Raw genomic sequence first — 24619 nt, forward strand, 5'->3', positions numbered from 1 at the left:
AATTAATTAATTAATTAATTAATTAAAAGTTTTTTAAAAATGCTGTACCAATACTGATTTATTCCACACACTTGGAACTTTGATGCAAGGAAAGCAGAATTGCTGTTTCCATTTAGCAGGTTAGGCAACTGAGGCAGGCCGAGGGAAAGGATTACTTGAGTTTCCTTCCTGCTGTTAAACCAATGGTTTAACAGTCCTATGAATAATCTAAATCTCTTGCAAATAGTTGTTAGGCAACCATGAAAGCAATAGGAGAGTATGATGCTGAGGCTGTAGATGTGGTCAACCTTACATCCTTCGAAGTCTGACCGACTGAGCATCCCAGAAATGACTTTCTGGAGAATTCAGAATTCAGTGTAGGGATGGTCAGCATTCTAAGCCAGGGGTCAGCAAACGTTTTCAGCAGGGGGCCAGTCCACTGTCCCTCAGACCTTGTGGGGGGCCAGACTATATTTTGAAAAAAAATATGAATGAATTCCTATGCCCCACAAATAACCCAGAGATGCATTTAAATAAAAGCACACATTCTACTCATGTAAAAACACCAGGCAGGCCCCACAAATAACCCAGAGATGCATTTTAAATAAAAGAACACATTCTACTCATGTAAAAACATGCTGATTCCCGGACCGTCCATGGGACAGATTTAGAAGGCGATTGGGCCGGATCCGGTCCCTGGGCCTTAGTTTGCCTATCCATGTTCTAAGCAAACTGAATCCACACCTCTCTGACTGCTCTATGGCTTGGAAGTAGGGCTGCCAAAAAATAAAAACCAGGACACGCCAAAAGTTCTTGAACTTTTTTTTAGGAAAGTCCCAAAATTGATGAGCTTTTTTAAGGGAAAAACACACAGATTGATGTGGAAATGGGGCAGAACAGACTCTTGTCTTGAATGAACATGTGGAATGGACACAGACCAGAAATAGACTGATGATCTACAATTCAGAGTGATACTCCTCTGTATGTCACAGATAGGTGAATGATAAGCCTTGCCATTGGGAGAGAGCCATTTTACCATCCACTTTTACAAAAAAGAAAGGGAAAAAATCTGATGTGTTGTGCACTCTCACCCAAAGGCTATACAACAGCAATGGTACCTTAAGATACATTCCCTTAAAGAGGCAGCAATGAAGCCACTGTTATAAAAAAACAAATTTAGATCCAGTGGTTTGGGAGACCTACCTCCCACTTTCAAATATTCCGTTATTGAGCAACGTAATGTAGTGGGAGGTGAAAGAACGGCTCCAAGCCGTGTTGAATGATACTGGTTGTTTGGCTCCATTCCAATTTGGATGCAGGCCCAGTTCTGGGATCATAACCTGATGACTTACATTGAAGAATGGATTGGGAGAGTGCAACCCTACTGATTCTCTTGGCCCTCCCAGTGGCTTTCAATACCAACCACCATGTCCTAACAACACTCAGCTCCCTTAACAAACTACAGTCCTCAGAGGGAAGCCATGACTGCTTAAAGTGCTATCATACTTTTATTTTTATTCCACAATGTAATGATTATTTTGTTATATTTGCCAAGTTAAACTAACTGAAAGCAGCTTGCAGATACTTAATGGGCTTAGGATTTTATTTATGTTAAGTGATGAATTAATATGTTTAATTCCATAAGGTGAAGGATGTTAATGTTTAAGTTAAATTTCATAAAAATTGGAAAACCGTTAAAAGTTAACGCAATGAAATTCAACCAAGGGGAAGTGAGGAAGTCACTTAACAAAGTTAATAACTGTAATTTTCAATAAGGCTACGATTTTTGTTCGTTTGTTTTGTTTGTTTGTTTGTTTATAATGTGAAAACTAATACTTTTTTTGAGAAAAAAATGAAATAAAGTGCTATCAAACTGCTTTATGTGAATGTGGTCTTGCTTTTGCTCATCTGATGTTGTCTTAAACTTTAAGAGTTCCATCAGGTAGCTTACAACGGGACTGTTAAATGACCATGTGAAACTACTCTTCTTCCTTTTGGCATGGAGTTATCATCACATAAAAACAAATTAATTGCCATGTTAAAAGAACCCTGGTCTGAACTTTGCCCTACTTCCCCCAGTGACTTGAAAGAGCCATTTCAGTTGTGGCGGCACCTGAGTGCTTTGGGCTAGGATGTTGAAGTGCTCTTCTCACCTGCAACCCAAATATGTATTGTTACATGCCATGCCAATCTCTGAATGGTGTGAAATCCCAGGGGTACCAGGAAGCAGAATACCAGCATTACACTCTAAGAGGGCCCTCTGCTTCTCTTATAGGTGCAGTGTGCTTGGGTCAACAAGCTGAGAAATCAGCCATGTCCTCTTGTTAGCCTTTGTTCCAGCCGTCCCACATGGTGCTTAGACCCCAGCTTCCTTTGCTTGCCAAACCAATTGCAAAACTGACACCTTTCTCCTGTTTGCTTCTGAGATCCTAAACACCAACACACAGCTGGAGGAGGGTCTTCACCCCTCCTTGTCCAGTACATCTTTGCCCTCTTGATGGCTTCCTGGAAGGGTTAATCCCTTCCATCATCAGGCTTTGTTCTTCCAGTGCCCCCCCATCCATCCAGCTAAATTTGCTGAGCTAGCCTGGCTCAGAAGCATGAACTAAATCCAGGGACTGCCATGCTTGGCACAATTGAATCAAACCTTAATTAATTCTAATTTTGACTAATTCTAGGATTTATGGGTGACTTGCACCCACAGACTCTGGCCCCTAGAACATATAATAAAACATACAAAAAATAACCACAGAGAAAACAATGCACATACCATCTTTCTTTCTTTCTTTCTTTCTTTCTTTCTTTCTTTCTTTCTTTCTTTCTTTCATAAATGCTCAAAAAACTTTAAGTCATCAAATGCCCCTTTATCCACCCTCTATCAATTTCAAATTCCTCCATAATGCCAGTGTGCCATTACCCTCTATTCCTTTATCTATGCAGATTAATAGCATATGATATTACAGCTCCTTTAGCCATGCAGATTAATAGTGCGTGATATTGTAGTTCCTTTAGCCATGCAGATTAATGGTATATGATATAATAGTTTATACAGGCACTCTAAACACAGTTGAGTAACTTGTCAAAGTTGGGTAACTTGTGATAAGATGGAACATGTTCAAACCAGTGAGAAAAAGCAATCGGTAGTACTCAATGAAGAATCATTCCAAGTAGACCCATTGACATGAATGACATTTGGTTCTTTAATTTCAACAGGTCTACTCTGTGTAACACTTAGTTGAGTGCCACCCAATATGACCGCATATGTATTTCATGCTTTTCCTCTCAGTTTGCATTTAATAAGCACCTAGACTGCTTCTGAGCAGCAGTTGCTGATAACTGGAATAAATCAAATTAGAATTTGCCACCAAAAGGAAGGAGGCAAAAGGTCACCAGCAGCTAATTAGTCATCATTGTGTTATTTAACAAGGCTGAATTCCAGAAAGATGGATGGTGCCAATCAAGGGCAGAGCAAATGAAACTTTGGTGTCAACTGGGCACAACTGCAAGGAAATAAAAAGCCTTCTAGAATGCAGAATCCTTTCTGAATGTTGTTCGGCTGCATCTCACCCTCAATGTTGTCCTTCATTTTAGAAGACAGCAAACTTTGCAGGCAAAAGAGTCTGTTTATGTGACCTGCGCCTTCCTGAGCTCTCAACCAGAATGTCTGAAATCTCACTGATTAAGTTCTTGTAAACATGCAAAAGGGCTCCTGAAATTTCCATTGACACCTGTTGCAAAACTAAGAGGCAGCATTTTGGAAGTCCCAGCTTCCAGGCAGAATGCACAATTCCCATGCCAGGGGATTGGTAACTCGAACCTGCCAAGCCACAGGGTTCAGATTGCAACAACAGCAACTGGAATGTGATGGAAAAATTAATCGCCTCTTTCAAGTTTCTTTATACCTCAATTTGACTCCTCCTTGGCCGCCCTCTAATAGAGGCCAGGAAGGCAGTCAACAACTGTCTGCAATTAATTAATTATCCTGCAGAGACTGGCATACATCCACATGTACAGTATCATATCAGGGTTCACAATGCCAATCTGTTTGAGAAAATGGAATCTCAGTAAACAGCTCAAGTTCTCCCTCAGTGCTTGCCTACGGTGTCTTTTACAGTCAAACAGACACAATGAATCAGGCTGGGAAATGAGAGGAAAATGTTAAGTAATATCTACATCAAACACATAGTCTTCAGGCGATTGTTCTTATTATTTTCAGGCTCAGGACATGTGTTGAGGCTTGCTCACAGCTGATGCTTGCCCTTCGTTGCAAAAGTACAGGGTTTATTGTTTTGCTTGGGCAGCTTTTTTGGAGTGCGGAAATCATTTCACAGCTCTGTTTCATTAGTTTCTCTGCAAATAAACCCCTCTGCAGGACAGGGCCAGAATAAATAAGCCAGAAGCTTCAGGTGTCAGATGATGGGTGTTGTTGGGTGGGTGGGTGGCGGGTAGCAGCTGCAGGGTTTTCAGACAGCAGCAGGGGACACTGTTCTGTCTCCAGTGCTGAAGTAAGACCGCTGGACTGATCTGCTTCTGGAACACTGCGGTAGATGTGCCATTTCGTCCTTTTATTCAGGACAGGGATCTGAACCGAGTTGTAGGATCTCAATATCTCAAGATTTCGATTTCAGACAACTCTCTGGGTGGAAAAGGGTTCAGAGAGATAGCAGGACTGTCTTGCCCTGTGGTGACATGGGTTGCAGAAGAAGAACTATCTACTTGATCAGCTGTTGGTGCAGAATCCTTCATCCCTGGGCAGCAATGGTGACAAGGCTGGAACCACAATAGAAGAGATGCAAGTAGCTGCAACAGACCATCATAGCATACGCTGAATTAGCTGTGGTGGCAAATAGGGATGGACCAATCTCTCATGTCCAGTTTCTCATCTTTTCCCCAGTCCAGTCTTAAATTCAGTTCTCCATATTTCTGTAGCAATTTGTGCTTTATATAAAAAAAATCCTCCTGGAAATTTGTCAGCATTTGAGTGAGAATTTATCCTATTCAACACATTTTCGTACGTGGCTTTGACCAACGTATACAATTTGCAAGCAATTTCTCACAATATAACACATATAGGTATGTTCTTTCCCGTAGTATATGTATTCTTGTACATGTTGGTTGGTTGGTTGGACAACTGCATCACAAAATTTGGAAATGTGTGAACTTCAGAGGAAAGATATTGGTTCCAGAATGTGAATTAGGTAGTTTGTCGTTTAAATGCAACCAGAATCAAGTTTCTCCCACATCCCTACTGGCTGCCTATGTAAGGCACAGGTCAAGTAGCTTGGCTAGGCTGCCTGCCAGTTGGAATTCCAGAACTGCATTCAGGGCTGATCCAGACTTCCATTTTTCCTGTGGGTTTAAAGCACTGGTCAGTTAGGTCCCCCGCCTTTTCTGATGCTGCTTTTCCTGAGAAAACCCACTGTTCACTGCTGAATCAGAACAAATGTCAATCTGCAGAAACCTGGATTGGCATTTGTTCCAATTCAGTGGTAAACAGTGGGTTTTCCCAGGGAACAAGGCAGGAGGACAAAAGAAAAGGCTGCCTGGCCAGTGCTTAAAAATCATGGGACAAGCCCTTTGTTTTCCTTTTTCCAGCAGGGGTTTGAAGGTTTATGGTATTTCTTTTAAGGTTTTATTGTGCAATTTTCAGTAGGTTGTACTTTATGTGCACTGCTTAGAAATGCAAATGATCAAATGGCACATAAATATCTTAAAGAAATAAAATAATAGATAAATTATTACACTATTTCAAGGAATGGCTCAGGTACCAGGAGTGCTGACTCTTTGTGGTGTTGGAAAATAGTGCAAGACTTATTGCTAGTCCTACATGATGGAGCCTCAAGAACATCTTATAGGACGCTTATGAAAGCCTATGAGATGGCTATGAAAGCTGCTAAGAAATCTTACTTTGCAGCTTCCATTGCATCCGCTAGCTCTCGCCCGGCACAACTTTTTAGAATAATTAGATCAATAACGTCCTTAGGAGGACAACCAAATTTAAGCACAAATTCGACCCACAGCTGTGAGGCATTCGCGAACTTTTTTGCGGAGAAAGTCCTGTTGCTCCGCCGTGATCTCCCTGCCAGTTTAGATACAGTGACTGAACTGGAGGCCCCTCGACTGACTTCAGGTCCAGTGTTGGACCATTTCAATCGAATACTCCCTGCTGATGTGAATAGATGCTTGGAAGCTGTGGCTGGATGGTTTCGTGGGAGCCGATTGAAACTAAATCCTTCGAAGACAGAGGTCCTATGGCTGGGTCGGGATGGCATGGGGATGAGGGACCAACTCCCTTCTCTTGCGAGGGCCCAATTAGTGCCATTGCCTTCCATTAAGAGTTTGGGTGTAATCCTTGACGCCTCCCTTTCCATGGAGGCACAAGTTACAGCAACAGCCAAGGCGACATTTTTCCACCTTCGCCGCATCAAACAGTTGGTCCCTTACCTTACCCACCCCGACCTGGCCACAGTGATCCATGTGACGGTCATCTCCAGGCTTGACTACCGTAATTCGCTCTACGCAGGGCTGCCCTTGAAGCTGTCCCAGAAACTTCAGCGGGTGCAGAATGCTGCAGCGAGGCTCCTCACGGGGTCTCTGCCATGGGAGCATATTCACCCAGTGCTTTTCAAGCTGCACTGGCTCCCGGTGGAGTACAGGATCAGATTTAAGTTGCTGCTTTCGACCTTTAAAAGCCCTTCATGGCCTAGGAGCTACGGAGAGCCTCAAGGTCCATAAATAGCAACACCCTAGTGGTCCCAGGCCCTAAGGAAATTAGATTGGCTTCAACCAGAGCCAGGGCCTTTTCAACTCTGGCTCCGGTCTGGTGGAACACTCTGCCTCATGAGACCAGGGCCCTGCAGGATCTTTCCGCAGGGCCTGTAAGACAGAGTTGTTCCGCCTGGCCTTTGGCTTGGAGCCAATTTGATTCCCTCCCTCTCTTTCTTTTTTTCTTTTCCTTCTCCTCCTGTGATGAGGCTATATTTTAATATTTTAATGTTTCAATATTTTAATGTTGCATTTTTAATGTTGTTTTTAAGTTGTAATCATTTAACTTGTTTTTATTATTGCTTGTAAGCCGCTCTGAGCCCAGCCTTGGCTGGGGAGGGTGGGGTATAAATAAAAATTATTATTATTACATCCCTCTGCTCATACTATATATTTATTAATAATTATTAATTTATAGTCTAGGCAGTGTACACGGTTAGTTAATCCACACAATAACCCTGTGAGGTAGGTTAGGCTGAGACGCAGTGACTGGCCCCAGGTCACCCAATGAGCTTCAGGGCTGAGTGGGGGTTTGAACCCTGCTCTCCCATGTCCTACTCAGACACTCAAACACATGGGTAGGCAAGCTAAGGTCTGTTTTCCATTCCTTGCCAGCTTCCTTTGCAAAAGGCGGTGATCATTTCTTTATTAACTGAGCCAAGTGGCAACAGTTCTTCTAAGCAGCTGCAGAAGTCTTTGTGGGTCCCACCCACACCTTATACAATATCACCGGACCCTTGCCGATGCTTTCTTCATCCAAAGCAACTGCTCAGGCTGCAGTTTCCAGTCCTATTGGGGGGGGGGAACATGCCTATATCTTTTGGCCCACTGGGCGAAAACATCACAGATTCTTTGGGCCTAAATGGCCTCTAGGAAGAGGTGACAACTACCCTCATTCTTTGTGTTGCAACTGCAACTCATGGTAGCAATGAGTGCAAGGTAAATTGAGGAAGGAGGAAGCAAAGGAATCGGCTGCATTTTTTATGGTTAACATGATTTCCACACCAGATTGATACTCGGGACTGTAGATAATTACATAATTAACACTTCATGCAAAATCATATTGTGACTTCTTTTGCTATGCCTTTTGCGCATTTTAAAAAATATATAAACTGAAAACTCTCGTGATGCCAGACCTGGTGTTTATCCAACAGAATAAAAGGTGCTTTAGCGATCAATCCCTTCCCCCGGGGAACTCTGGGATTTGTAGCTCTGGGAAGTGAATAAGGGTCTCCTAACAACTCTCAGCACCTTTAACAAACTACAGGTCCCAGAATTCTTTGGGAGAAACTGTGGCTGTTTAAACTGGCATCAGACTGATTTAAATATGTGGTGTGGATGTGGCTCAGTGTCTGGTTGTGTGCTGCATGGTTGGCATTTGTGAGACATAGACTCTGGCTACTCCTGAATTAGTATGATCCTCAGGAGATCTTTCAGCTCTGTGCTATCCTAGTGCCTTGGCTTCCTAACTTCGCAAGTGCCTTGTGTCCATTCCCCCAGCCACTCACACCAAGATGTTGCCCAATGCAGCCTTGACACCCTGATGCAGTGGTGCAAGGTCTCCTGTAGCTGGGATTGGCGCAACGTCCCATGCGTCATTGCAACATGATGACTCAGGCAACTCTCGAGGTGTGCCAACCCTAAAGCCTAATTTTACCTGCCTTTTGGTTTGTATGAGGGAGGGCTCTAAAGGCTAGCTCAGGAGACTGCAATCCTGCATCTCAGCACATATGCAGATGCCCCATTGAAATCAGGGGGATGATGTGCTTGAAGGACAGTGGCCAAAGGTTTGTTTGTTTGTTTGTTTTAAATATAAGCCCCCTTGCATCTGCTGAAATCTATTCAAAGTATTGCGGGGGGGGGGGGGCGGGCAAACAAACCACTGTTCTGCATGCTATCCTAAATGTTTCTATTGGGATAGCAAGTTCCATTACCTATTGAAATTCTTTTGTATGCGCTGTTTAGCTAGTGAATCTAAGTTAGAGAATAGACGTTACCTGTTGCAATGTCACATATATACAGATACTTGTAGGTAAGAAAATAATAAAGTTGTTTATTGTAGGAAATGCGTAATTTGAATAGAAAAGCTTCTAATCTAGCTAACTAGTCTAGAGAAAAACAAGGCCGTCGTGCTGGCACCTTTGATCTCTCAGAGGCAGATGCACACTTAGGGGTTACAAAACAGGCCGGGGGGCGGGGGGGAGGCATGAACTAGGGCTGCCATATTTCCATTAGTTTTCATTTTGGATAAGTGTGTTCATTTTAAATAAGTGTGTTTACAGTGTTATGTATTGTTCTTTGTTTTCTTTGTTTAATTTCTATTTTTTGAAAAATTTAATAAAAAATTAATAAAAATCAAAAAGTGACCAACCAGACACAAAGGTTGTTGAGTTGTTTTTGTGCAAAATCTCAAAACAAAAAATTAGTTTTTGAGCTATTCTTTATGAAGTTCACCCAAATCTACACTACTGACATGGACTGCCATACGTCTGGGTTTCCCCGGACATTTCAGCAATTTTCGCCTGGATGCTGTTTGCAAGGGCTGAATGACCAGGAAGTCCTAGAAGTATCGCAACCCTAGGTGAAGGCACACAAAAATCATCCCAGAAATCTGTCTCCAGTTATGTGTGTAAGGTTTTGAGTTTAGACAAGAACTGGGAGCTGAGCAGTAGAAGAAACATCAGGGTGGTATAAAGGTGGACTGCTGGAGACTATGGAGCAGATGACGTATATTTGTGTGGCACAATCTACTTTTAACCATGGATTGCTTTTTTAAAGGCACCTGGGAAAGTCCCCCTCTCAGAGAAGCATCTAACTCTTCCTGCACCCATCTGGCAGCATCCTCTTGGCTATTTGTTATCAGCCAAGATGAGTAGAAAGAGTGAACATGCTGTCAGCTGAGGCTAAGCTTACAGGTGATAGGCACTGTACAGGTAACTTTGAGAAAAGGTGAACTGCTATCATTTCAAGGCTAAAATTGTTCCTGGTCTATGAAGTGGTATTAGGATTTCTTACAGAGTTATCAAGCAATGTTGTCTCCCTCTCTTTCCAAACCTAATGTACATAATGCTGCTCTTGTTCAGTGTGAAGTCCTCAGAACTGATGAGGCAGATAGAAATGATTGATGGCATCTGGCTCTTCGATATTCGAGCTGATTGCTGATGGTTATGACTCACTGTCACCCAAGGCAAAGTGGACTCTCTTCTTTCTCCATGACATATACAATTTCCTTACTCCTCTAAGACCAGCTGCAGAACCTGCTGGGATGGCACAGCTGAAATGTCAAAGCGTGGATAATGGTTACCACGATCACAGGGGTTCCTTTATCTCTGCAAAGTTACAAAACGCTAAGATTCCTGGTTTCCTTTTTAGTCAATTATTCTTACTGCTCAATAGACTAGACTAAGGCATTTGCTTCTTTCTCATTCATGTTCGGAAGGCTCATTTGTGCAGAAGACACCTTTCTTTATACAGCACAATCCTAACCATGTCTACTCAGAAGTAAGTCCTACTGAATTCAGCATACCCTCCAAAACTTTATCTGATGAAAACAGAGATGTCTCCTCCAACATTTCCCTGATGAAAATAGGGATGTCTTATTCCATACCCTCCAATGAAAATAGGGACATCCTAAGGAAAAGTGGGACATTCTGGGATCAAATCAGAAACTAGGGACACTTGGAAGGTCTGATTCAACCTGGCTTATTCCCAAGTAGGTGGGGATAGGATGCCAGCCTTAATGATCAGTTTACAGATAGTATGTTGGTTTGTTTGACTTGCATTCATATCTGCGCTGGTATGTCAAGCTTTAAACCTTGCACAAACTCCTCTGTTAATCCCAAAGCAACAAGGAAGTGACATCCTGGGACTTTACAGTGGTACCTCAGGTTACATACACTTCAAGTGACATATGCTTCAGGTTACACACTCTGCTAACCTAGAAATAGTGCTTCAGGTTAAGAACTTTGCTTCAGGATAAGAACAGAAATCGGGCTCTGGTGGCACGGCAGCAGCAGGTGGCCCCATTAGCTAAAGTGGTGCTTCAGGTTAAGAACAGTTTCAGGTTAAGAACAGATTCCGGAATGAATTCAGTACTTAACCCGAGGTACCACTGTACTTGGCCCCCAGAGTATCCTAGTTATTGAATACCTTAGCTGCTTTCTCCATCCAAGGCAAAGAGATGATGATGATGATGATGATTATAAACCAATAATATAGTTGCCTACAAACCAAAATTTCAATAACAACAGGCAGCAGAAGAGGAGCAATAAACAAAACAGAACGAGTCATTAATATGATCAATGATTAATTACTTACCGTAATCATCAATAATAAATTTCTGAAGGTCAGCTGAAACATGCATGCATACATAAGTAATTTTATTTTCATGCCACTTTTCCATAGCTTGCAAGATGAATATAATACATAATCGCAACATAACAGAAGTACAGTGGTACCTTGGGTTACAGGTGCTTCAGGTTACAGACGCTTCAGGTTACAGACTCCACTAATCCAAAAATAGTACCTCAGATTAAGAACTTTGCTTCAGGATGAGAACAGAAATCATGCTCCGGTGGCGCAGCGGCAGCGGGAGGCCCCATTAGCTAATGTGGTACCTCAGGTTAAGAACAGTTTCAGGTTAAGAACGGACCTCCAGAACGAATTAAGTTCTTAACCCGAGGTACCACTGTAGTCATAACCTATAAATAAAACATAAAAAATAGTAGGCAAATAACAAGATTCCGTCCTCCCAGAGCCGGATTTAGATTTGATGAGGCCCTAAGCTACTGAAGGTAATGGGGCCCTTTATATGTACAGCTGTCCTTTGTCAACAACAAATTGTCACTGTCTTTTGTGTTGAATATATGGTATATGGTAATTTATGGACCTAACAGGTATCTAAAGCCATTTGCACATAACAAAATATGTATTTTATCAAAGGAATCGTTGAACTGAAATACAATTGAGAAGAGGTATATTTGGGGGCGGGGGGCAAGAGAGTGGGGCCCTAAGCTATAGCTTGTTTAGCTTATACGTAAATCCGGCACTGTGTCCTCCCTTTCCATGCACAGAAACTGACGAGACTGGCCACTGAATCTTGCTTTAATGCGAGCAATGGAACAGTATCCTTTAGGGCACCTGCAGCCAGCAGACTTGTTCAGGGGTTAGAGGTCAGGCATTTGACATGTTTAGTTCTGATCTCTGACAGAGGAGAATGGCAAGGAGCCTCTAGGGCAGCTGGGGGACTGCCTTAGAGCATATTCCACCTGAAGTGCTTGCATCACTGAGGACAGGCCCACACTATACACTAAAAATATATTACACTCACATTTAAAACATACGGCATCCCCCAAACAGAAGGAATGGCCTGCTGACTGGAGGCCTCCTAGCACCTGCCACCTGAGGTGATTGCCTTACCCTGTCTAATGGTAAAGTCAACCATGTCCAGTTATTCCGTCTTTGCGCAATCCAAAGTAGGACCCATATTAGTTGACAACCTAGCACCTAATGTGTTTTACACAGTTTGCCCTGAGGCAACAATCCCTTTGCATATGCTTACTCACTGCTGGAGAAGCCACGTTGCCATCTGATTTCTCTGACACATGTCAGTATTTGTAGTTCTTTGAAATGACCCTTCTGCTCTAACAGATATACAGTGCTACCTGAACCATTTGAAGCTGATGTAAGGGACAGGCAGTTTCAGCTATGCAGGTATTTGCTGATGGCAAATAATTGCCGTTGCTGTGTTGAAGCAGGTTGTCCGCTCTTTGTCCCATTAAACCAGGGAAGACAACGTAAAAAGGACCAATTTTACTGTGACGTCTTTTCCTCTATGACCACAGTGTGTTGCAATGTGATTTTATTTATTTATTTATTTATTTATTTATTTATTTATTTATTTATGTGTGAGGGGATGATTAGCTGCTTGTGCGTAAAAGCGTACTCCCTCAGAGTTTGTGCGGCTCCACAAACCTCTGTGCGTGACAGAGCTCCTCAGACATGTCTGCTCTAGTCACTCGTAGAGTCTGACAGTGGCTGCCGGCGGAAGCGCTTCCAGCAAAGAAGCTCCTTGACGGAAACGCGTCTCCTGGATTCACGGCGTGACAGTTTCCGGCGAGGCGTGGGTCTCCCCACGGGCGCCTCAGATACCTCCCCACTGTTCTCACTGGAAGCGTCTCTGAGACCTCCCTCCTGCTCGCATTCCCTCAGAGATTCACTCCTCCCCCTGCTGGTTCCTGCCTCAGCTGTTGAGTCTCTTTCTTCCTCCCTGAGCCCCTCCGCCTGTTCCTCCGATGGCAGTTCCCTGACATCCACCTCCCCTCCAGGGCCCCCCTCACCCCCTCCCATTTCCTCTCCTCTGGGAGATGAAGGGTGAAAACCCCGAAAAGAATCTTCTTCATTTTCAGACGTCTCGAACAATTCCCTCCATCGATCGCCATCCTGGCTCGCTGAATCCTCCTCCTCCTCGGAATCTGTGAACCCCTCCAACTCCTCTTCTTCGTCGGTGGTGGCAAAGTATTTCCTCCTGAACCTCGCTACGGGCTGAGGTTTACGTGGGAACCTCTGATGAAAAGTTTCTATTAAAACTTCGTCATTGACATCCTCTGCCCTAACCCAGGTGTTTTCCGACTCCGGTTCCCCTTCCCACATTACCAAATACTCTACTTGATCTCCCTTCCACCTGGAATCGAGGATCTCCGCAACCTGGTAGCTGTGTTCCTTCTCCTCCATTGCTGGCCCCCTAGTGACCCTCCCTTCTCTGTCTCCTTTATACGGTGACAGCAACGACCTGTGGAAAACTGGGTGCAGCTTCATGTGGTTCGGTAACCGGAGTCTGAAAGCCACTGGGTTGACCTGCTGCGTGACTTCAAATGGACCCAGCCTTTTGGGTCTTAACTTCTTACAACCCCCTTTGAATGGTAACCCTTTGGTTGACAGCCACACCTGGTCCCCCACCCTAATGGTTTCACCTTCCCTTCTGTTTTTGTCTGCCTGCCTCTTATATTCCTCCTTAACCCTGTTTAAGTTAAGTTGGAGCTGGCGATGGATCGCTTCCATTTCTTCAACGAACTGTTCTGCAGCTGGAACGCTCCAGTTCTCCCCTTCCCCCCCTGGGAAGGCTCGGGGATGGCACCCGTGATTAGCCAAAAAGGGGCTCATTCCCGTGGACACGTTCTCTGCATTGTTGTAGGCAAATTCTGCCAACGCCAGCTTCTCCACCCAATCATTTTCTCTGTCATTCACATAACACCTCAAATACTGCTGGAGGACACCATTAGCTCTTTCCGCCTGCCCGTTGGTTTCTGGATGACGGGCAGTTGAGAAATTAACTTCAACATGCAGTAAGCTCATGAGCTTCCTCCAGAACCTGGAAGTAAATTGTTTCCCTCGGTCTGAAACCACCCTCAAGGGGGCGCCATGCAACCTAAACACATTTTCTACAAACAATTTAGCGGTTTCTTCTGCTGTGACCGCATGTGAGCAGGCTATGAAATGTGCCATTTTAGTTAACAGGTCTACCACAACCATGATGGCTGTTTTTCCTCTAGACCTCGGCAGATCAGTCATGAAATCTATTGCCACTGTTTCCCATGGTCTTTCAGGTGTGGGTAGTGGTTCTAATAAACCTGCCGGTGCCCGCCTCTCCCCCTTGGCTCGTTGGCATTGGTCACACCCTCTCACATACTCCCGCACATCTTCCCTGACCTTGGGCCACCAAAATTCCCTGGTAACCAGCCACATGGTTTTGTGTTGCCCAAAATGCCCTGCTGTGGGGCTATCGTGCAGTTGCTTGAGTACCTTCTCCCTTAATTCCCCTTCAGGTATATATAACGCTCCCTTGTAGTACAACGCCCCGTTTCTCTCCTCAAAACCCCCGGGTTTGTCTCCCTCCCTCCTGAGACCCCTGAGTTTGTCCTGGGCGTATTCATCATGCACTGTTCCCTCTACCAATTCCCTTTGCCCCACCAATACCGCCCCACACACCCAGCGGTCTTCTGGAATGACATGTGTCTCTTCGGGTGCCCCCTCCCCCTCCAAATATTCGGGTTTGCGTGAGAGAGCGTCCGCCCTAACGTTCTCTGGGCCTGGCACGTAACATATCTCAAAGTTAAATTTGGAGAACTCCTGGGCCCATCTCAGCTGCCGTTGGTTGAGCACTCGCGCAGTTCTCCAGTACTCTAGATTCTTATGGTCCGTGCACACTTGCACCTTATGTTGTGCCCCAATTAGCAGGTGCCTCCATCTCCGGAAAGCCTCATGAATAGCAAGAAGCTCCCGGTCGTACACCGTGTAGTTCCTCTCGGATTTGTTCAGCTTTCGCGAAAAGAAGGCACACGGTCGCCACTCTGACCCCTCCTCCTCCGGCTGCAGAAGAAGCACCGCCCCTATGGCTCTGTCAGATGCGTCTGTTTCGACCCTCAGCCTTTTTTGTAAATCCACATGCAGAAGTTGTTCTTCAGAGGCGAAGGCCCTTTTCAGTTCCTCAAACGCTCGTCCCGCCTCCGCCGTCCAAACAAATTTCTTTTTACTGCTGAGACAGTCCGTAATGGGCGCCGTCAGGTGGGCGAAGTTTCGGATGAACTTACGATAAAAGTTCCCAAACCCTAGGAACCTCTGCACATCCTTCTTGGTTTTGGGTGTTTTCCATTCCAGCACTGCCTGAACCTTGCCGGGATCCATGGCCAATCCCTTGTCTGACAGGAGGTACCCCAGGAATTCCACCTCCTTGGTATGAAACTGACACTTCTCCAGTTTCACCCACAGCCTGTTGGCTCGCAGCCTGCTCAACACTTCTCTGACGTCTCTCACATGTTGCTCCTCATTCTCCGAATACACCAACACATCATCTAGGAAGGCGACGCAATTCTTGTAGAGCAAAGGACCCAGTACGTGGTTCATAAACGCTTGAAAACACGCTGAGCCTGCTTGTAATCCAAAAGGCATAACGAGATATTCAAATGCCCCCAAAGGTGTGAACATGGTGGTTTTCCATTCATCCCCTTTCCTTATACGTATCAGGTTGTACGCCCCCCTTAGATCCAGCTTTGTAAAAATCTTTCCCTTCCGCACCCTGGTCAAAATATCATCAATCCTGGGCATAGGGAAAGCCACTGGTTCTGTCACTGCATTTAACAGCCTAAAATCACATACAAGTCTCGGCTTGTTCGTGTTTTTTTTATCCACAAAGAACACTGGGCTACCTCCCGCTGCTTTGGACTCTCTGATGAAACCTCTCTTCAGGTTCTTGTCAATGAACTCTCGCAACTCCTGCATTTCTCTGTCTGACATGGCATACAACTTGCCTACAGGAAGCTGTGCTCCAGGGAGTAAATTGATCTGGCAATCAAAGGGCCTATGCGGGGGTAGTTGGTCAGCTTCCTTCTCGCTGAACACGTCGCTGAGATCTGCATACTGTGGTGGTACCTTCACCTTCTCCATTACTTCAGTCCCTGCTAGGGTGGCTTGGGCCCCTGCTGAACCCTTTTCCCCTTTGCAGTGTTCTAAGCAATGTGCCGAACCAAAGGAAACCACTCTTTGATGCCAGCCCACCAGCGGATCATGTAGCGCTAGCCAGCTCATCCCCAAAATAATGGGAGCGCCTCCCAAGGTGGCCACATTAAATGCTATCAGTTCTGTGTGCCTTGCCACCCTCATTATCATTGGGACGGTCTGCAAGCTGACTCCTCCTCCCAACAACTCCCTGCCATCGATCGTGGTCACCTGCAGGGGGTTGCTTAAAGGGATAGTCTGTATCTGGTGTTCAGCAGCAAACTCCTTGCTCATAAAATTGCAGGAGCTGCCTGAGTCCAACAGCGCCTTTATTTTTAGGGGGTGTCCATTTTGCAGCTCTAGCGACACTTCAATCACTAGAGCAGGTTGAGGTGCTTCTGGCACGGGCACTTTCACTGCTCTTTGGCCTGGCTGCAGTGCCCCGACTGTGGCAACCAGGCGTTGGCTTTTACCTGCTCTGTTTCTCCCTGCTCTCCTCCCTCAACAGCTCCCACCATCCCTTGCCATTCCTTCCTCTGGGGGCAGACTCTGGCAAAGTGGCCTGGCTGTTGGCAGAGGTAGCATTTCCGGGCGCCCTTTCCCTCCTTCTTAACCCCCTCACTGGGTTTTGAAAATGCGCGCGCGCGCGCTGTTCCGATTTCCATCGGCTCTGCAGGCGGGAAAGCTGGCTCAGGAATGTCTGGAATGCGGAACTCCTTCCAACGTTCCCCTCTCCCTTCCCGCCTCTCCAAGGCTCTTGCCTCCTGGCGCGCTCCTATGGTCAGCGCAGATTTGGTCAGCTGATCCATAGACACCGCCCTGGGGCTCCGGGACAGTTCATCTTTCACAGCCGAAGAAAGACCTTCTTCAAATAACATCTGAATGGGTGCCGCCGATAAATCCCAACCCAATCTGTGTACCAGCATGGTAAATTCAGTCCAGTACTCACGGACAGATCGGCTTCCCTGCTTGCAAGCCATTAGCTGCCTGCGCACCACCCCTTCCTCAATATCGCTGGAAAACATGATATCCATTGCACGAAAGAACTTCATCGTGTCCTTTAGTACGTCATTGTGCGTTGCCATCAGGGGCCGAACCCAGTCCCTCGCCCCCCTCTCAAGATGCCCAATCACGAAAGCAACTCGTGATTCCTCATCAGGGAATTCATCAAACTGCACATTAAGTGCATATTGCATCTCTGTCCTAAAGGCATGGTAATCCTTGGGGTCCCCCCCAAACTTCTGCACCAATCCTGGTACCTTTCTGGGGAACTGAGTGGCTCTCCCCTTCTTGTCTGCATCCTGAGCCCTTCTCTCCTCCAGCCTCGCCGTCTGCAGCGCCAGTTGGACCTCCAACGCTCGGTATCTGTCTTCCAAGCTTGGACCAGTCCCAACCCCTGCTCCTCCGGTGCCGGCTGGGTCGCTCATGATGCTTTCTCCTGCACAGGCAGCGTACAGAGACTGTCAGACTGCTGTGAGGGGATGATTAGCTGCTTGTGCGTAAAAGCGTACTCCCTCAGAGTTTGTGCGGCTCCACAAACCTCTGTGCGTGACAGAGCTCCTCAGACATGTCTGCTCTAGTCACTCGTAGAGTCTGACAGTGGCTGCCGGCGGAAGCGCTTCCAGCAAAGAAGCTCCTTGACGGAAACGCGTCTCCTGGATTCACGGCGTGACAGTTTCCGGCGAGGCGTGGGTCTCCCCACGGGCGCCTCAGATACCTCCCCACTGTTCTCACTGGAAGCGTCTCTGAGACCTCCCTCCTGCTCGCATTCCCTCAGAGATTCACTCCTCCCCCTGCTGGTTCCTGCCTCAGCTGTTGAGTCTCTTTCTTCCTCCCTGAGCCCCTCCGCCTGTTCCTCCGATGGCAGTTCCCTGACATCCTGCATGCATGCATTTATTTCTGGCAGCATGCTGTGCTGAGCCTCCACGAAGAAAAACAGCCACAACACCAAGATACAGGATTTATGGGTGAATATGGTGATGGTTTACCTTGAGTTCCTAGAAAGGCACAAATGGGTTGTACACAATGCATTTATTGAGGATTCTTCATATGGGGCAGGCTGGGAGCCAGAGTGCTGAGAGTGTAAGCAACAGAACCTAGCTTCTGTTGTAGAACCATTAGGTGTTCTTTCACCTCCACCATTTCTGTTGCTCTTACTCATACCAGGAAGTGTGAATCTCCAGATGATATGGGACTAAAACTTCCATCATTCCCAACCACTGGCTATACTGGCTTGGGATGATGAGAGCTGCAGTCCAACAATAACTGGAGAGTACCACATTGGCTACCCTTTGATTTTGCAGGGATGGGGAACCTCCAAACATTGATGAATGCCCATCTTCCCATTGGCCATTACTGACTGGGCTCATGAGAGCTTGGGTCCAACTACATCTGGAGATCAACAGGTTCTCCACCTTTGATGAATACACACACACACATGTGCAGATGACTGTGCTGGAGCAGAAAGGGAGAAAAACACAAAAATGCTGCTGCAAAACCACCCACCACCCACCAGCACTCCATACTTGCCTGGAGCAAAATACTGGTTGTAGCAGTTGTTGGAGCCAAGCAGGTGTTAGTGGCAACCAGCAACAGTGAGATATCTAGATGCTGAAGGGATCACTTAAAGACACACATTGGCTAGGTCACCTGATAAGTGCTGCCCATCATAGGCGCCGACTCCATGGGGCTTGAGGGGGCCCGAGCCCCCTCAAAAATTCGTTTGGGGGGGCTCCGCCCCCCCAATAATCTCCGGCGCCCCTCCAGCAGAGCGCCATCGCCGCCCCTTCCCCAGCCCAAAATGCACAGGGTCGGGCTGCATGCCTCCTGCCCTCCCTCCCGAGCAAAAGCTCCACCCAATTTCCTTTGGAGCTGATTAATAGGCGCAGCACGCTCTCCCCTATTCGCTCATGAGGAGGCGGCGCCACTTTATTTGCATATTCATGAGCTTATTTATTATTCATGAACTTTCCCGGCCCCCCCCCCCCAATATTTTTTATAAGTCCGCGTCCCTGCTGCCCATAAACAATACTACAGATTGACACAGTTGGCATAATAAGAATAAATGTAGCAAAGCACTGTACGTACCTGTAAATATTGTAAATATCTGTTGATGTCTCCAGATGAGAGGTGAACCAAATGCTATTCAGAAAGTCTATGGAACTTGCTGGGTCTGAAAGGTTACTGCTTTGCTGTTCCTATTGATTGCTTCCTGTTCCTGAATCTAATTAGTTATCAATTTCCTGTTGTGCTCTTCTGTTTATTCTCACTGGGTTTTAAAACTCCGTTTGGTTAATGCTCATATTATCATGGATTTTTAACACATGGATTAAAAAGTTTTAGGGATGCAAATGTTTTAACACATTAAAATAACGCATGCTTGGGGAAGAGTTTATTTTTTTGTAGATAGCTGTGAGAGTTGCACATCCAATTTCTTATGAAAGCACCCTACTTCAGCATCAATGCACATACTGAGGACCCAACTTAATCCAAATAAGTTATGTTAAACTGGATTCATTCATTCATTCATTCACCCACACATTTCTCTTGCATCACCTCTGGTAAGATTTCAGTGGTAGCTGAATCATACCAAGAGATTTAGAAAGTGTGAATCAGGTTTTGGGAAGTAAGAAATGAACACCAGCTCATTCACATACCATTATTCATGCATACATAATTTACATTTAATTTGGCTTTGGCTAATTATAGATCCAACTTGATTTCACCAAGATCGATAGGTATTTCAGAAGAGAACTGAAACTCTATTCAGCAGCAAACAGGAGGATTCAAGAGAGTCACCTAACATTTCCTTCCCACAGTACCTTTTTGTACCTCAGTGTTTGTACCTTTTTGTACCTCTGTGTTTGTGAAGAATACACATAAGTTCATTTTGCCATATGTACATGCAGAAAGTCAGCTTGTGAGTTCCTTACAAATAATAGCTAATGGGTATAGCTTAAAAAGTTAGCTTTGGTTTGCAAATGTCAGCTTCCGGTATTTTATTTTCAATTTTGTAAACCTTTTATCTGATTCAGAACATTTTCTTTTATATATGCAGTCATATATTCACAAGGCTCCATTTATTATAAGTGCACACCTGGGTATTATTAAGTTGATTTGGACTAACACTCCCCCCCATTCCACATCTGTATTTTCATGGTTTTGTGCAAAGCTGTTGCTTTTGGAGGAGGAGTTAGCAACCATTGTATAGATCAGCCATTGAACATTATAATCAAAGGGTCCTGGAAACCAGTTTTAGGTTGCTAGGTAAAGGGTTGAAGAAAAGACACTTCAGCATAGCATTTTCAGAGCTATCACTTGTTTCCCATGCAAGACCAACTAGTCAGGAAGAGCCACAAGATTCCACTGCCAAGGACGAGCTGGTGGTGCCAGGATGAGGGATCTAGATTTGCTAGGCACTGGAGAACATTTGGGGAGCAGGCTGTACAAAGGACAGATGCTTCACCTAAACCAAAATGGAACCAGGCCTTTGGTGCTTAAAATAACAACAACAACAAATGGATAGAAAGCAGCTTTTAAACCAAATTGGGGTGGGGGAGTCAACAGGAACTGAGAAACAGTACACTACAGTATAGTGTATTTTAGAATAGGGTTTAGAGTTTTTAGGGGTTTTTGAATGTTTTATGTAGTTTTTATGTAGTTTTATGTAGTTTTTATGTAGTTTTATGTAGTTTTGTGATAGTTTTATGTAGTTTTATGTAGTTTTGCAATTTCATTGTCCTGCATAGGACAATGACAATAAAGATATATCGTATCGTAAACATCTGGTTTGAGATAACTGATCCTACAGAAATGGGGTTCTGAAAGTGTGTACTCTCAAGGAGGAAGAGGATAGAGGAAAAAAGACTGTCACAATTTTCAGATACACTAAATGACTGTCCTATTTATCTACCTGCACTCGTGTGCCTTCGAACTGCTAGGTTTGCAGGAGCTGGGACAGAGCAACGGCAGCTCACCCCGCTGTGGGGATTCAAACTGCCGACCTTTTGATCACCATTAATTCACCACTGGAAATTACCAGTAAAGGGAATATTAAGGGGAAATGTCAGAAGATTGGATTTCTCTAAAATAAGCAAGTGGGTTAAAAAGGAGTTGAAGGAGAAGTCCAGAGTGTTGAATCTCTTCAGGAAGCCAGGAGGTTATTTTAAAACAATATGACAAAAGCCTTGATAGTATGAGTAAAAAGGGCACATGGGTACCAGACAGTGCCGGATTTACATATAAGCTAAACAAGCTATAGCTTAGGGCCCCATTCTCATGGGGCCCCAAAAATAATTTAAAGGAAAAAAACCTGGATGTACATTTCCAAAATATAAGATAAAAAACAAATAAAATAAAACCTACATACAGCAACAGTGTTTTGTGTAGTGTAGGCTTCTATGATGTATGTATTTTGTTATGTGGCTTTAGATACTTATTAGGTCCATAAATTACCATATAGCATATATTCAACACAAAAAAACAGAGACAATTTGTTGTTGACAAAGGACAGCTGGACATATAAAGGGCCCCATTACCTTTCATAGCTTAGGGCCTCATCAGATGTAAATCTGGCCCTGATACCAGCATAGGTCAATAAGGAAGCTATAAAAGACCGTGCTTTTGTTAAAAAAGTATGTTTTGTACAAATGAAGGAAATTAAAAAGAGCAAGAATTCTGGCCAAAAAAGAAAGATAAGAAGAATGAATGCAAAGGAAGACCCTGAGGAGCAAATTGCTGAGGGTGTGTTTGTGTGGGTAGCAGTGACATTCCCCAACTGCTCTCCTCTGTGTGGCCAACAGTCTGCTGCCCTCACAGATGCTGGAGGACTCGGTGATGTCACTACCATTGATGTAAGAGTCAGCTTCTACTCCAGTTGGCTTCTGTACATGTAATGGAGAAGTGATACCATCTTTCCCTTTGCTTAAGGCCGCAAAATGTATTGAGCTGCCCAAAGCTTCCCTGGGAGATATTTTTGCAAGCAAGTTGCCACAACTAGAAAGGTAATGGTCTCTGTAAGCCCCACATGACTTAGTGGGGCACCAAGGGGATGATCAAAATCAGTTTCCATAACAGAGGACTAGGAACCAGGAAGCTACAGATCTGTTGAGCTAATCTCTTTCCCAAGTAAATTGGTAGAGGTTGATTATATAACCAACAGGCAATGTTTACAAAGGAGGAAATGAAGCAGTAAGGGTTCCCAAGTATCATCAGTGGGGGTTTTTTTTTTTAAAAAAAATAATGATCTGGAGTCAAAGGTGGGCAGTGAAATAACCAAATTATCATGATGTGAAGTACTCCACAAGTTGTCTCAACACCATATGAATGAGCAAACAGAAAGGTAAAAGGGAATCAATGTATGGGAATGAAGAATGAGACTTATTTCATATATATGAAGTACCGTATTTTTTGCACCATAACACTCACTTTTTTCCTCCTAGAAAGTAAGGGGAAATGTCTGTGCATGTTATGGAGCGAATGCCTGCGGGTGGTGGTGGTGGGAATCTGCTGCAGTCGTGAGCAGAGGATCCATGGTTCCCTTTCCTTCCCTCCTCCGTGGTTACAAAGCATGGATCCACATGGATCCTCAGGATTTTTGCATTGGTCTACTCCAAACTCACTGTCAGATCACATGTCTGTGGCCACAGCATGAACCACAAAAATCATATATCCACTATTTCGTTTAGAATATTTTTTCCCTTGTTTTCCTCCTCTAAAAACTATGTGCGTGTTATGGTCTGGTGCGTGTTATAGAGCGAAAAATACGGTATATAGGGAAAATCCTCATTTCATACATTTCTAGGGTCTAAATTGGACATGTATATTTCCTGCAAAAGAGATTGGGGTCATGGTGGACAGCTCAGAGAAGAACACCCATGCAGTTTACAGCGGAAGTGAGACAGACAAGGATGGGGTTTACATTATGTAGTTATTAATGAGGATATTGATGGTGAAAGTGATATAACTATTGATGCTACAATACCTTAGTATAAATCCAGGAATTAATTCAGCTCAGCTCACATTTTAATGCAAACCTAATCTGCTCTTCCTGAACCAATACACCAATGATATTTTGAATATTTGGTATAATTTTAGTTGCCCCATCTCAGAAACAGTGCAGAGTTGAGAAAGTCACAACTGAGGCTACAATCCTTCCCTGGGAATAAGTTTCAGTGAACACAGTGTCTTCTGCACAAATATGAACATAACTGAATTGTGAAATGATTGGGACAGTGAAGAACTTTCCCTATAAGTAAAAGCTAAAGCATTTGAGGGCTCTTTAGTATAGACTAAAGAATAAGGGGACCATGAAAGAGCAGGTGTAGATAACATGATGTGTATCAGATGTTATTCATTACAAATCCCAATAGCTCCAGCTAGCATGGTCAATGGTCAGGAATGATCAGAATTGTAGTCCGACATCTGAAGGGCACCATCTTGGCTACCCCTGTGAATGAGGTTTATAAAGTTCTGAATTTGGAAATAATGGACAGAGACATATTTTTTTCTCCCTCTGTCATAAAACTTGGGGCTACCCAATGCAACTAATCAGCAACAGATTGATAAAATGCAAAGGAGCCCCAATTCACACAACAAACAGCATTTTTTGTTCTATAATCCCAGTAGGTATACACTGAAATAAGAAATAAGGAAATCTGCTAGACTCTTCTTTCTCACTGATTGCCCTGTTGTGAACAAAACGTTCATTACACTTTTACTTGATTTCTCTTGCCTTAGCATAAATGTCTTAGACTTTAGGAAACTGATCTTTCCTGGTTTGCTGATAAACATCACTCAGTTTTAAAAGAAGTAATAAATCTTCCCCCACCCGGAGCAGGTTCCATTCCTCTTAGAGAGCTGGTGAATACTACAACATCAACCCTGAAAAAATATATAACTCTGCCTTGTGATTTGCTTGCTCTTGTAAAGTCTTGTGGCTTGCATTCTTAATATTTAAGGGCTGCAAAAAGAATCCTAGCATTTTCTAAGTATCTTGAATTACAATGATGCAGATGAGCTAGGTGTTGCCAGACCCATGACAGTCCACAAATTACTTTAAGCCATCTCTCCTCTCTCCTTGTAGTCCCAGCACATCTGGAAAGGAAGGCAATGAAGTGTGGGGATTGATTTCCTTTAGAACAAAGCAGGGAGTCAAAGTGATGTCTTGAAGGAAGCTCATGAGTAGATCAAAAGATGCTAAGTTGCCCTTGCTTCCTCATGGAGGAAAAAGTATTGCCAAAGCATAATTAGAAGCCCTGACCTGGAACTCATATGCCCATTACTGAGGTATTTTTCCACCTACCATTTGATGAAGCAGAGAATGGGCTGGCCTCAGACAGCTAAAGAGGTGTGGCTTGGCAACATTCATAAGGGCCAGCAGGCA

The sequence above is a fragment of the Podarcis bocagei genome (genome assembly GCF_964188305.1).
Source record: "Podarcis bocagei genome assembly, chromosome: 15".
Taxonomy (NCBI): Eukaryota; Metazoa; Chordata; class Lepidosauria; order Squamata; family Lacertidae; genus Podarcis; species Podarcis bocagei.